Source organism: Lactuca virosa, chromosome 6, assembly GCF_052849685.1.
Source record: "Lactuca virosa cultivar CGN04683 chromosome 6, Lactuca_virosa_CGN04683_v6, whole genome shotgun sequence".
Classification (NCBI taxonomy): Eukaryota; Viridiplantae; Streptophyta; class Magnoliopsida; order Asterales; family Asteraceae; genus Lactuca; species Lactuca virosa.
In genome coordinates this window covers 104,418,603-104,425,631 of record NC_136431.1, presented here as the reverse complement: position 1 = coordinate 104,425,631, position 7,029 = coordinate 104,418,603, and positions in this window count along the sequence as shown.

The window sequence follows — 7,029 nt, the reverse complement described above, 5'->3', positions numbered from 1 at the left end:
CTCAGTTATCATAGGCCTACTAATAGAGGTCTTTAGTTTTCACATAAGTTGGTTATAGTATCACCAAATACTCCTATAGTATTTTTAGCTGTTTAGATTCGATTCTTAAAGTATTCCATGTAGGGTGTAGTTAGGTTGTTAGATTTGTTGCCCATTATGACTATCCCCCAGTATATGCAAGTCACTCCTCGGACAGATATAGTTGATCAGGCTATATCCTTCCCAGACTTGATTTACATATACCAAGGCATACCCATAATATACAACTCCTCTTCTTTTACTTTATGTTCTTCTAGTTATGACACTATATGAGCATGTATGCATGTATTTATACTTTTAATAAGAAACCATTCACTTTCTAAAAGTATAGTCATTTGAAAATGTTCAATTAGAGACTTTTAGTCCCAAAGGTGTTTATAGTTTGTATATCTTATGTGGTTCGATATACTGAGTTCACTATAAACATTGCTCTGATACCAATCTGTCACACCCCCAAACCAAGGATGGGGGAAATGTCCGGGGGTGGAGGACTTCATGTATAGTATCATAACAACAATTTCAATAGTGATCAAAGTAAACATAACCAACATAAATATAATTGAAAAAGTTACATCATTGTATGAATTACATGTTTATGAATCAATTACATTATGTTGATAAAATATGAAATGTTTGACGCCTTAACGTCCCATCCTCAAAAGCACTTGTTTACCTGTTTAGTGATTTCCTGAGAATACAAGTAGTTTTGAAAGAGTGTCAACAATTAAGTTGGTGAGTGCATAAGCTTTTGTATGTAGTTATGAAACCTTTTCTTGTAAAAGTAGTGTTCGTTCCAGAAAATCCAATATTTTCCTTAATGTGTAAATGTAGTCTTAAAACCCAAAGACCGAAATGTACAAGTAATTTGTCATATTTATAGTAAAACAATGCAAGTTTAAATCGACATAAACTCGTTTGATTTTAGTGAAATCCCCGTAAATTCTATGTTTGTTTATATTTAATGTGAGTTTATGAAAGCCTTTTCTTGTAAAAGTAGTGTTCGTTCCAGAAAATCCAATATTTTCCTTAATGTGTAAATGTAGTCTTAAAACCCAAAGACCGAAATGTACAAGTAATTTGTCATATTTATAGTAAAACAATGCAAGTTTAAATCGACATAAACTTGTTTGATTTTAGTGAAATCCCCGTAAATTCTATGTTTGTTTATATTTAATGTGAGTTTATGAAAGCCTTTTCTTGTAAAAGTAGTGTTCGTTCCAGAAAATCCAATATTTTCCTTAATGTGTAAATGTAGTCTTAAAATCCAAAGACCGAAATGTACAAGTAGTGTTCGTTCCTTATAGTAAAACAATGCAAGTTTAAATCGACATAAACTCGTTTGATTTTAGTGAAATCCCCGTAAATTCTATGTTTGTTAATACCACATGTGAGTTATTATAACCATGCTATGACCTAGTTGGCCTGAAACGACGTTCTTCAGGCGTCGGAAATGTTATGACATTTGTCACCCCAGACCTATCGGTCTAACTATTGCATGCAGTTTAGGTGTGGGTTTGTCAAACCCAATATAGATCTATACACAAGTATCACGCTCTCCCTCGAGGAGACTCTGGTTATAATACAGGACTTATTTGTAAATTGAATCGAATGTCTCATAGAAGTCATTAACGGAATTACGTGTTATGAAAACTTGGTACCGTATGGCCGTACCTTGCTTAATGAAAATATCCTTTGTATAAATGTACCCTTTTTAAATGTATGTGTTATGTAATGTTTCATAAACTATACCTATTATACTTTATCAACCAAGGGTAGTATGTAGTAGTGTATGCAAACTATATTCAAAATAGTTTATTAAATGTTTGAATGTATCGGTTGTACTTTGATTATAATCACTTGTTATTCTTTATATTTTATATGTCCAAATCCATTTGTAAACTGATGCGTGTCTAAATATTAAGAAAAAAATGTCATATATTGCAATAACATATAATCACATAAAGATATACACCTTGCTCAACATGTTACAAAGTGAAATGAAATTGACAGCAACTTTTTGTTGTATACAGTTTCTGTTACTGTTATTAGAAAATTTATAGAAAAATCATCAAAGCTCAAAATCCAAATCCACAAATTGTGACAGTTTGGAATATGAGTCTAGTTTCTTCATAAATTTTATCATGATTTTTAGTGATCTCTAACAGAGGTCAAAATGTCCATAATCACAGACTGGTCCGGGTTTGCCTCTGAAATAATAGGCAGTTTTGTAAAAATCACCATAAATTGTAGAAACATCATATGGAGATGTGCAAGTAGCCATTTTAAAGCTAAGAGTTTGAAATACTTTCACCTGGAACAGTTTTGAAAACTAAAATATTTAAGTTGACCAAAACAGTCCGTGATTAAAGTCCATCTTTTCTGATGTAATCTGTTAGAAAAAGTTTAATTGTGTTCTTGATGATTTTACTTGTATTCCCCCCTTAAAACTTAAGAAAACATGTAAATGTAGGGGTATGAACTCACCTTATGTGGTTTCAGTAGATGATAGTGAGAGAGAGGAAGTGTTCAACCCAAGAACACTAAGAAGATGTCTTGATGATTCGAGAATCTAACACCGAATAAGATGGAATTTGTGTAAGATATCAATGATTTGAGTAGAATGCAGTTTAATAATTATGTGAATGATGAAGATACTTACTAATTGAAGAAAGAAATCCCTGGAGAAAGCCTTGAAGTTCTTGAAGTTGAGAGAAAAGATGAGAGAATTTTGGAGAGTGTTCTTGGTTGCTAAGTGTAGAATGAAAGGGCTTTTAAGGAGAATGAGGAGAGAGGACCAATCCTCCAGCTCTTAGAACGTGGGAAGAGCTGGAGATAGGGTGTAAAGGTCCCCCAAGGAGACAAGGGGTGGTTGGAAAGAATGGCTGATCATAGAGTGAGGTGGTGGTGGTTTGCTTTTGTCATAAAATAAGGAAAAGCAAATATTCCCTCAATAATTAGTCCAACCACCAATTCTTTTAATACATTTTTATAAAAACCCTAGAGATTTATATATTTTGGGGCCTTAGTTTATAAAATAAAGTTTTGGGTGAAAATCCCACGTTAAAATAATGAAAAACGGAGTTAAAACGAAGTCGTAGTCGAAAAACCGGTAAAAATGGGCCGTCTGCGAGACCTCTCGCATGGGCTGTCTGAGAGGCTTCTAATGAGAGGCTTCGGTCCTGAGAGGCTTCTCATGAGAGGCTTCGGTCCTGAGAGGCTTCGGTCCTGAGAGGCTTCTCATGAGAGTTTTCGCTTCTAATAGGAGGGTTTTGGTTCCTTAAGGTTATTTTACCCGTTTTTACCCCGTTTCAAGTGGTTTTTGACCCGGTTAAGGGTCGAGATGACCCAAATGATTACAAAAAGTTAAAGTAACTTTTGAGAGAGATTCGGGAGAGATTTGGGAGAGATTTTAATAGAGAGAGATTGAGTGAAAGAGATTGAGAGAGGTTTCGTTTGTGATCGTTTTGAGTGTCCGGCTTCGCAACGCAAGGTCCATAAACCCCCTTTAAGCCATGATTTAGTGTCCTACACAATACCGATGATTGTGCAATAGTGTTTTATCGCTTTGGTTCGTTGTTTAGCACTGTTAAGGCTAAGGAAAATCAAACACATGAACTTTCCAAATGATGATTTCTCATTAAAATAACGAATTGTATAGTGATTACATAACGTAAACCCTAACATACAAGGGTTATTGGAGTTGACCGGTTTGAGTTGTTGGCTTTGTTTGACTTTGACTTGACCGAAATTTGACGGTTGTCACATCGTACTACTGAAAGCACCAGATCTGTATGCTGCCCAAGTAAGAATCCTTAGGTTACTAAGGAACATGTAGGGGAGGGAATCGAGTGTGAGTATGCTCGAGCGAGTCTCTGATGATTTTTGTGTTGTGTTTCAGAGACATCATGGTGGGTACGCGCCACAACCCCGAGGGCAGTGGGACTAGTGACGAGGAGATCCGCAGGATCATCCATGAGGAGGTGGCCGCAGCTATTCGAGAGGATATACCAGAGATGTTTGGGTCTATTAAGACCACCCTGATCGACACTTTTGATGAACGGTATGCCACTGTTACTGATGCCACTATTGTTATAGCCACTGCAGCTGTCGCCGCTGCCAGGCCACAGGGAGGTGACTCGTTGTTGTTTCGGGAGTTCAGCAACATGAAGCCACCAGAGTTTGATGGGACACAGGATCCGATTGCTGCTATGAGATGGATCTCTGATATTGAGGGATGCTTTTACACATGCTCGTCCCCAGAGCATTTGAGAGTTCGATTTGCGCTGAACCAGCTTCGTTTGGGAGCGAAGGACTGGTGGAAGTTTGTGACAACCAGTTTTACTCCTGCAGACCATGCTGCAGTGACGTGGGAGAGGTTTACTCAGTTGGTTCGAGAAGATTATGTTCCCTAGGTGGAGAAGGACCGGTTAGCACAGGAGTTTCTGTCTCTCTAGCAGAAGACAGAAACTGTGACTGAGATTTTGAGGATGTTCCATGAAAGGGCACTGTTTTTCCCTGAGTACGTGTCTACTGAGCAGGCATGTGTGAGCCGATATCTGAGCATACTGAGGAGGGATATACGGGAGTTCATGGCGAACTTGTCGTACAAGACATTGGCTAAGCTTCAGAACAATTCCAAGCGGAGGGAGATCGAGCTTGAGTTGCAGGCCAGGGAGGAGGGAGAGTCCTAGGGGAAGGACCGGAGACCAGGGCAGTCACAGCTGACGACGAAGCGGGCTAAGCCCGCTGATACGAGAGCTAGGGGGCAGAAGAGCCGCACTTGTGGTAAGTGCGGCAAGAGTCACGAGGGATCATGTCGGGCAGGGATTTGCTACAAATATGGCAAGGAGGGGCATATGGCGAAGGATTTCCCCAAGGGGTTTGCAGTTTGCTTTCACTGCAACCAGAACGGCCATCGGAAGGCCGAGTGCCCTCAGCTTATTGAGGGATCAGCTCACGATTCTGCACCTTCTGCTTTGTGTGCTACTGATAGTCGGCCGGTGAAGGCCGAGGTTCCGAGGGCTCATGGGAGAGCTTTTCAGATGACATCGGAGGAGGTCCGCCCAACACCTGATGTCGTGGCTGGTACGTATTTCCTCATTTTATTATTTTGAGATTTGTTCTGCTTATTCTTTGCTATTTATAGGTACTTTTCTTGTGAGTTATGTACCTGCTTTGGTGTTCTTTGACTCAGGTGCAAGTCGATCCTTTGTTTCTTTAGCTTTTAGTCGTCACATCAGTATCCGTCGTGAGGCGTTGAGTTGACCTCTGAGGGTTTCTATAGCCGACGAGCATGTGGTTTTCGCTACTCATGTATTTTGAGGATGTGTACTAGAGATTTTTGGTGTCGAGTTCCCGATAGACCTGGTACCTATCGTGATGGGTGATGTCTGTGTCATTGTGGGCATCGACTGGTTGAGTCGGTTTGGGAGATGGTAACTATACGAGACCCTTGTGGGGGAGTGCTTACGGTGTATGGCGAGGGTACCAGATCTGGGTCAGCTTTCTGGCGTATGTGATGGATATGCGGGTTGCTTCAGGGAGACCGAGTTCTATCTCCGAGGTTCCGATAGTGTGCGAGTTTCCATATGTTTTTCCCGAGGATTTTCCGGGAGTGCCTCCCGAGAGGCAGGTGGAGTTCCGGACTGATTTGGTTCCGGGTACGACGCCTATTTCTAAGGCACCTTATCGCCTTGCGCCGCCAGAGATGCAAGATTTATCATCATAGCTCCAGGAGCTATTGGGGAAGGGGTTCATCAGACCGAGTAGCTCACCGTGGGGAGCTCCGATCCTTTTTGTCAAGAAAAAGGATGGTTCACACCGGATGTGCATTGATTACCGGGAGTTGAACAAGTTGATGATCAAGAACCGTTATCCACTTCCGAGGATCGACAATTTATTCGATCAGTTGTAGGGGGCATCTTGGTTCTCCAAGATTGATTTGAGATCTGGATATCATCAGATGAGAGTTTGCGAGGAGGATATTTAGAAGATGACCTTTAGGACTCATTATGGGAACTACGAGTTTGTGGTGATGCCTTTCGGGCTCACCAACGCACCGACAACGTTCATGGACCTCATGAACCGGGTGTGCAAGCCTATGTTGGATCAATCAGTGATCGTGTTCATCGACGATATTTTGGTGTATTCGAGAACCAGAGAGCAGCACGAGGAGCATCTTAGAGAGATTCTTGGAGTATTGTGTTCAGAGAGGCTTTTTGCCAAGTTCTCCAAGTTCGATTTTGGTTACGAGAGGTCCACTTCCTGGGGAATCTTGTTAATCAGAAGGGGATATTGGTCGACACGGCCAAGATTGAGGCAGTTATGGGATGGGGGTACCGAGATCTCCGTCCGAGATCAGGAGTTTTCTGGGTTTGGCCGGCTACTATCAGAGATTTATCATAGATTTCTCCAAGATTGCTGTTCCTCTTACCAGATTGACCCAGAAGGGTGTTAATTTTGTCTGGGAGCCCGAGCAGCAGGCCTCATTTGAGACTCTTTGCCAGAGATTATGCGAAGCCCCGGTGTTAGCCCTTCCCGAGGGAGTGGAGGACTTTGTATTCTACCGTGATGCATCTATATCAGGAGTGGGTGCGGTGTTGATGCAGAGGGGGCATGTGATAGCATATGCATCGGGGAAGCTGAAGCCTCATGAGACGAGGTATCCCACCTACGATTTGGAGTTGGGGGAGGTAGTGTTCGTCCTCAAGAACTGGCGTCATTATCTGTATGGAGTCCGGTGTACCATATACACTGACCACAAGAGTCTGAAGTATCTCATGGATCAGCCCAACCTGAATATGAGACAAAGGAGGTGGTTGGATGTAGTGAAAAACTACGACTGCAAGATCTTATATCACCCAGGCAAGGCTAATGTGGTAGCCGATGCCTTGAGCCACAGATCAGAGAGTGCGACGATCTGAGATGTGTGTATGAGGATGACAGTGATGACACCAGTCTTAGATACCATTCGAGAGGCCCAGGTAGAGG